Raw genomic sequence first — 8,765 nt, forward strand, 5'->3', positions numbered from 1 at the left:
ACCACTATTTGCCATTAAACCAAGTAAGACCTGCTATGGAAGTAATAGTTTTATAAAGAGAGCATGTACCTTATATAATAGCGAATTAATGAGTATAGAAATATTTGATAAGTCGCTATTAAGATTTAAAAACCACATCACTGAACTTATATAAAATAAAACTAATACTAATACTATGGATGAATAATGTTCAAACCGTTTTTGTGATTTCTTTGTTTTTTTTTTTTGTTGTTGTCTATTATTGTAGTGTGACTTGTCTCGTTGTATTTTCACTGCTTCCTCTTGTTTGCGTATTATGTCGATGGTTGTGAGGTATTCAAATAGATTATAGGTTCTCCTAGTAACAAGTGAGCCGTCTTGAGTCTTGAGCTTTATAATGGAGTCAAGAGTCCTGCAGTAAAACAAATAAATAATGATTGGTGCTTAACATTTACGTAATACCATCAAAAATGTGTAATCTTTCTATAGTAGTATGTAGTAGCAGTATAATATGTTGTTCTTACCTAAAGTTTCTGGCCTGCATACCACCCATTCTCATTCCTCTTGATAAAGTTTGACGCTCACATTTAACATCTCTGGATTTGATTGAAAGAATATTAATTATGATTCATGTTATTGTCTGAAATGAAATTTAGCTTATTAATATTTAGATTTTATTATATTTATAGTAATGAATTAATTGTAATATAATTAGTTAACTATTGTGCTTACCTTAAGTGGAAACCATGTTTTCGTATGTTCTTTCCAATGTAAGTCTTTCCGGGGTTCTCGCATGCCGTGATAGCAATATTATTATTATAAATTGTATATAACACAAATTGGAAATAGCTGAACTGGTTCACTGATGGATTGCAAAGACTATACTTCTTTTTATTTAACATTTTTTTTCTCACTCAATGCATTGTATTGATTATTATTCAATTCAATTACGACTTATGCTCCGTTACGTAATGACACGACCGGTCCTGAGCGCAGCGAGTTGCCTCTGTGTGCACTCTTGCAGTTTCCGTAAGACGAGATACGCATATTGCTGAATATGTTTGTTCTGTTCCGTTGTTCCTGTGTACGAGTTCTTTGTGTTGTATGTGTTATGTCTATATGTCTGTGGCTGTATGTATTCATAACTTGAAATTGTTTATCATAGACCACATACATACTTTTATTTCTTCCGTGTTGTTTGTTGTGTATCAGATTCCGTTTACCTACTTTTTGTTTTATTTAATGTATATTTAAGGGACTATGAGTTTATTTATAAGTTAATTTTAAAATATGTATTTTTTTATATGTGTGTAACTGTTTGTCCCTCAATAAAATAAAATAAATAAAATAAAATAAATTATATTAATCATTCAGCCAAATCATTGGCTACCAGACCGGCTGCTTCTACTGAGCAGTCCATTGATATAGATCAGTTTAACCGCTCACGCGATTCGCTCATCCTACCGCAAAATGGCGGCTATTTGGTTTTGCAAATTAGAAAAGGAATCAGTTTAAATACAAGTTTTTATAAATAAAAATTATTACTTTGCATTGCTAAATAAATACCCTCCGTACTACAACAAAAACATCTCAAATAAAATGCAGTAATACACCGCAAATCCTGCACTTAAAAAGCACTAATGAAATTTTTGGTGTACTTGGATAAATATGATAATATTCCGTTTGAGTGGTTCTAATGTTTACCATGAAATTACTCCTTAAAGTATAGTTTATAAACATTTATATTCAGGATAAACTTAAAAAACGCAACTTACGGTATGTTTTCAATAAATAAACACCGACATCACCAGCCCAAACAATAACACACACGATTGTCGTGACGTATTTTTGAAGTTGTTTATTTTTTTTAAATGACAGACCCAGGCATTAAAAACTTTATGGTTTGCTAGAGTAGTTACCGAAATAGCAATTAGTATTAGTTCTTTTACCTGTTATTACTTCGATGTCCGATAAATCGGTATAAAATCATCACCGGCACCGCTAGGTGTGATATGCTTCCAGAGACGCATGAATCGCGTGAGCGGTTAATGACATTAATCAAACTGTTAAAAATAATTTAATTTCCAATTATTTAAATTAATTAATAAGACGACGGAGAAATATTCTTAATACATTGACAGTAAAAAACCAACTTGAAACTCATAGAAATAAAATAAATTGTACATTACACTTGGTGCACCAAAATAATCAAGGCATGAAAGGCAAAGAGTTAGAAATAGAATTATTTATTAACTGTAATAATATTGATATTCTTTGTATTACTGAGCACCACTTTTTATCCAAACATCAGTTCATGTTTAGCTTCAACAATCACCAGTTGGCTAGTTCATTCAGCAGAGAAAAAGCTATTCATGGCGGCTCTTTAATTCTTATTAAAAATAATTTCAAATTCAAAGCACGTTTAAATATTGTGAACTTATCTATTGAGCGGACTATAGAGATATCTTGCAGAGAGCTTGAACGGCTTGTTGTATAAAGCATGTACAGACATCTTACGAATTATTTGAAAAAAAGATTAGATGAAGTTTTAGGCAAATTAAATAAATCAAATAAATATATTGCTGTTTATGGTGACTTCAATCTTAACTTATTAGAAGATTCCAGTGCTAGCAGTAGGCTCATACCGTTTTTCCAATGTCATAATCTTGTGAATCTTTTCTTGGTGCCTACTAGAATAACTTCTGCTACAGCCACTTGTTTAGGCAACATTTATACTAACGCCATACCTAGTAATAAATCTATTATAAATAAATTAACGTCTGATCACGGCGGTCAATTGGCCACTTTTAATATAACTACTGGTAAAGTGCCAAAAAAGGATATCACATGTGTTCCGATAATGTTTATAAATAATAAAATTAAAAGCAGCGCGAATGTAGTTAAAACGACTTGGAATATTATAAAAGTGAAACTGGAAGGGTCAAACCTCGTAACTTACATTTTAAACTAAGATTTAATGACAAAATTGTAAACACAGACGCAGAAGTTGCTAAAATATTTAATTTTTTTTTACTGACATTACAATTTTGACTACAAAGTCGTTAAATTTATCCCCCACCGCCGCTTATCATTACTAAAAGAAAATAATGCAGTTAGTATCACTAATTTAAGGTTCTGTCATGTATTTCCAATTGTTGAACCCTTTAAGTCTATAGACATAAAAAATACTGCTGACCTTGATGGTCTTTCAGTGAGAGTAATTAGTTCTATAGTTGATTGTATTGCGCCTTACTTAGCGTGTGTCTTTAATAAACGTGTTGATGATGGTGTGTTTCCTGACCTCATGAAACGAAGTAAAGTTATTCCACTTTTCAAATCTGGTAGTATGTCAGACCCTACCAATGTGTGTGTGGGAATTAACTATGGGACAGATATAAATCTTTTTTAAAGTTATTTTTTCTAATACTCTTTGTCTATATTTTTTTCTTTTATGGTTCGCTCTGTTCTGTTTTTCGGTCGTATTTTTCTCTGTAAATTATAATTTTATTGTGTTACTTTGATGCTGATTTTCTCATTCTTCAACAACTACTTTTGGTCTGAACTTGAAAAGAGTGAAATAGGGTTGATAATTTGGAGAATAAATCATTTCTCAAGTAAGTAATACAGTAGGTAATACGGAGACGAAGTCGCGAGCACCAACTAGTTTTTAAATCTAAAGTATTGGTGTTATTTTATACTACACACATAAAACATAAAAGCTGTAAAACACCTAATGAAATAATCAATTAAATAGTAATAACATAAAGTAACAAATAAAAACAATGCGACAAAAATGTGTAGACAATATTTAAACGAGAGATAAGAAAGTTAGCAAAGGCACGTTTTGACTAGAAGCCACTTGCCAATATCTACATCACATGAAATTAAGAACAATGTGACCATTATGGCAGATTTTTGCCATATTTAAGTTTTATTCATTTTCATTGCTCGTATTTTAATATCCTTCATTATATGTATAAAGATAACATATTTTTTTCACAAAAGTAATTTCACAAAAAGTAATTGAATATCGTGGTGGTGAACATCCTGATATTCAATAAAAACTTAATTTATTTTAATAAAGTAAATGTTTACTTACGTAGAAATGTTTCGCCGTTTTTCATATATGGATTTAGATATTTTTGATCCTAAAGGGTATCATAGTAGACAGCGTTAACCGAAGCCATTGCTATGAAGAGAAATACTATTTTCATTGCCTCTTTCTCTAACTCTTTTTTCAATAAGCCTGACCACACGTCTTTGGCAGCAGTAGCATTTATAAAATTATTTAAGTCAACACACGTAAGATATATACAGTGTTTTTTTTACGGGACAGTATGGGGAAATGCAAAACCATAGAAAATACAAGGAAGCGGTCTCAGGATCCTTTTTTGTGAAAACAATTAAAGGTGAAATATTTTCTTCAAATTTAAATGGAATCATCCAAAATCGGTCAAATGATTGAATGATGATGATGATAGAGTTTCGCGTAACATGCATACAAAAAAAAACATACAGTCGAATGGAAAACTCAACCTTTGATTTGTCCAGAACTCTCCCCACGTTCGTTTGACAACAACCTTTTCTTATACAAATCTAAATATAAACCCACCTTATTCTTTAGACAGTTCTAAATACAATATAATCAGACCAGCCTGCTACAGTAGCCACGTTGTAGCAACAGTCGCTGGTGTTCAAGGGCAGTCGAACCGAGGGAATTTTTGTTTGTATTTGTTCGACCTTTGTATCAATAATTATAACAAACTACTGGACTATTTTCTGAGTGACAACATGATGTTCAATAAAAAAAAAATTAACGTTCTAAGCCCGTTCAAAACTTAGACAGAATTCCTCCAGTTCACAAATGTAAGCAGCCGTCATTGTTTGAAAACCGATTGCAATAACGATCTTCAACCAAGAAAATCAAATTCCATTTAGTAGCAGTAGCTCTCCTTGTGAAAGAGTTCGTCCAGGGAACTCACTCGCTCCGGTTTTGAAAGTAAGGGGTTCTGGTGAAATCACAGGCGCATGGGACTTATGTGTCGCTTACGAACTTACTTCGAAGTTGATATGCAGTTTTCAACACAATGTGTCTCTTCACCATTTAACTGCCTCCGTGGCCGAACGGTTACCGTGCCGAGATACGAGAAATATTCGTATGGCCTACATTTATTTCTCTCGTGAGTTTGGGTGTAAATTGTGGTTGTCTATGTGTGTGTCCATGGCACCCGCGACACAGGGCTTCCCTAATGCGGGGCTGTGTTGAGTGTGTGCGTTATTATTATTATTATTATTATTATTATTACCATTCACGAAAGATATTTATTTATTTACTTCCATAACAATATAGATTGTGTTCAAAGAAGGCAATACAAGTACTGGCATCCTTGTCATAACTAACGCATTTTGTATTTTGGTAACTTCCTAGATATTGGCAACTAAGGTTTTTCTTTAAATTGTTAGAAAGAAAGAAAGAAAAATAATTTATTTGGCAACATTTTACAATAAATAATACAAAACAAACACAATCATACATTATATGTTACCAAAACGGTCACCACTCAGCTTTGTGTAATGAGACGTTGAAGAACGCCTCATTACGCTGGTTTTCAGTGGCACCATAAATGGACAAAAAGAAAGTAACATAACATAAAAAATAACTTTTTTTTTAAATACGATCAAGTGACTTTAAATCGCAAAGATCTGAAAGCAACTGCATTGCGTCTGTCACCCAGAGACATAAGCTAACAAGTTCCATGTGCCTGTATTTTCAACAGCACCATTCCCTTAAAAAACCGCAGAAATAGGTAAGGTGGGAGTACTTCCCTAGACGAACTCTTTCCCGAAGAGTTATTGCTACTAAAAGTTCCCTGCTAGATTTACCTGGTTAGTATTTGTAACGATGACAGATACACGTTATTTAATCACAAAAGCACTTACGCCCACGTTGCAGCTCCTTCTAATCGTAGCTGGCAAACAAATCAATAATCAAACCAATTGCATCACGGCGAGTCTGTCTGGGGACTACGTAGGCTATCCGTTGATTAATTCGACGCCATTGCGTGCAATCTTGGTTATAGGCTAATATTCTACAGGATATACTAAAAGGTCGAATTTCAAACATTAGAAATCATTATAGACAAGAGTCCGTCATGTCACGGAAAATAATCATTGTGTTAGCCTCAATAATATATTCTCTAATAAATATAATACTATTCTACTGCTAAGATTAAATACCTTAATGTCATTACTATAATAAAAGTAGATTTAATGTTACTAAAATTAGGTTCCGCTAGATGGCGTCACAATGTTCCTTATACCGCTTAATATTAGAATGTTTACTTTTATATAATGTAATGATTGATTTAGATAATGACACTTTAAATAATGTTATTAATTATAAGATTGTACCTTAATAAAATAACTTCAGCTAATTTCTGTTTTAAATAATTACGTATGTAAATCACTGGCTGATTTGAAATAGTGCTTCTGTTAGATGACGCTAGCGGGAGTAGACAAATTGGAATGCGATATCGTTTTTTATTCAGACTGGATTGTATTTTGGAAGTTGAAAGATTGGAATCGTTTGAGTAGAAATAAAAGCTACGTACAGTATCACGTGTGTTCTTCCGACATTTTCCTGCTAACAATTGTTACTCAGATGTGTATGTATGTCTATTTTTTTTATTATTAACATGTTCTGAAACATTACGCGTTATGGCAGATTATTAGAGAGGGCAATAATACTTCGCACTCTAAATCTAATATCTATCTATCTATCTAAAGGTATAATAATACTTATATATAAGGTTTCTTACAAAACTCTAAGGTTAATGTATATGGCCCTAGCTGATTCTGTGATTGGGTACGGTATAAGTAGTTATGGTTTAACATATAATACGTTTTGCAAATAAGAATCTTAAAAACTATTGTTCCAAATCATATTAAAAATAAATATAAGGATAATAACGTCGGGTTATTTAGTTATTGTGAAGTAATGAGTGTTTTTGACAGTCAAACTTTCAATTTTGAATGAATTTAATTATGTACATAAATTATGTGGATACCAGAGACCAAAAACTTTAAGTATCATATAAAACCAAAAAATATCTACTCCTTAAAACAAATAATGTGCATGTTACTCGAAAATTAGATTATATAATTCCTAAATTACTAAATGATATGCCTGCGTGCATTCAAGATCTAAATGTAGAAGGAAAATGTAAAAATGTAAAAATAAACCAGGGAAATACTTGTTAGAGCGAATCGCCAAAACGACTAAAGTTATAATTATTAATGCAAAGATCGAACACTCAGAAAAAATTCCTTCGATCCGGTCGGATTCGAACCGACGTCTTCTTGCATACCGTGCCAGACGCTATACCAACTAAGCCACGGAACGAACCAATGGACCTCACGAATTCTTCTATGTGCTTGCGTCGTGTCTTTGTACTTGGTCTTTCAACGACTTTTTAGTCGTAGCGCCATCTATGAGAAATCTATTACAGATTTATCACCCAGTTAGTATCTTTACAGCTACCAGTCCTGGCGAGAGATGTCGCTATTCACTGTATTAATTACATTTTATTGAATTGATATTCAATTATTTTTTGTGAAATTACTCCACTAGTTATTTAAAAATAAAATATATAACTTTGTAGATCATTTTATATGGAGATATTTCTCTTTAAGTACTACAGAGAATCTGCAAAATTTTGATTTTCAACTGAAGCCCTGTTATTACATTCACATTTATCCCCAAATTTGAAAATTGCCCAGTGGTTTAATACCTCGCCTTAAGGTCAGAAGATATTGGTATAAAGACACGAACGTTAGTCGACAACTTTTTTATGCTTAGGAGTCGATACGACCTCAGCTTGAATTCAAATTTTTCCCTTACGAATATAATAACATGTTTCATGTTGCTTGGAACACGTACGTTATTTCAGAATTTGTAGAGGGAGGGCGCTGCATTCGCCTAACGAACATCGCTCTGTGTTAATTTATTTTTAAAAAATAGCTACTATAAGTTTTCCAGTTCTTAATGTTTATATAAGTGTTCATAGTTGTTCAATTCGCCAGGAAAATTATTATCATCGTGAAATACCTAGTACTTTAAGGAATTTTAGAGCGTAAATATCGGCTACAAAATTTTCTCTGTACGACTGTTAAACTTGTGTATGACTTTAAATTTTAGTAATAAAGAATAAAATTTCGTGATATATTCCTGCAAAATCAGTGAGTGTTGTGAAATTAATCAAAACAACAGGATTAAAAGTGTTTTTTAAAAAAGAGACTCCTTGCGTCGTTGCTACCGTTCGTTAAAAAAGTGTCTTGCTATTACCCACTTCGTCGCAACATTGAATAGATAACAGCTGAATACAAAACTGTACCATAATTTCGCCGGTACAACTTGTGTGCGCTTTGGTCTAGCGGGATAGCGGCCGGATTCAGATTTCACCGCCCGCGGTTCGCATCTCAGATGCTGAAGGGTTTTCTGGGGAGTATTTCTTTTTCGTTTTTTTTTTTCTTTTTTCATTATTATTATTTTATTATTGCTACTATTTAAAAAAAAATTATACTATTATTATTATTTTGTCCTTTTACGTAAGTCCCATAACATAACACATATTATAAATTACATACATACAACTCAACACTGAACTTGACTCCTTTTGCTTGACTTTTGTCAAACAAATCTCGGAGACAACGTACATTCATACATGCCATTAAAACACTTTTATTTAGTTATTTGCATTATTTTTATTACACAGAAAATTTAGTAC

The 8,765-nt window shown here is 32.4% G+C and overlaps 1 long non-coding RNA gene across 1 annotated transcript; it reads right to left on the reverse strand.

The window, feature by feature from the left end:
- Positions 1-285: 285 nt before the first annotated feature.
- LOC113234296 lies at positions 286-822 on the reverse strand. Its single transcript, XR_003310783.1, has 3 exons — positions 712-822; positions 504-619; positions 286-391 (listed from the first exon to the last, which is right to left on the reverse strand). It is a non-coding gene; the product is annotated as an uncharacterized LOC113234296 (long non-coding RNA).
- Positions 823-8,765: the final 7,943 nt, after the last annotated feature.

The sequence above is a fragment of the Hyposmocoma kahamanoa genome, unplaced genomic scaffold, assembly GCF_003589595.1.
Source record: "Hyposmocoma kahamanoa isolate Upper Pololo Valley unplaced genomic scaffold, ASM358959v1 82629, whole genome shotgun sequence".
Taxonomy (NCBI): Eukaryota; Metazoa; Arthropoda; class Insecta; order Lepidoptera; family Cosmopterigidae; genus Hyposmocoma; species Hyposmocoma kahamanoa.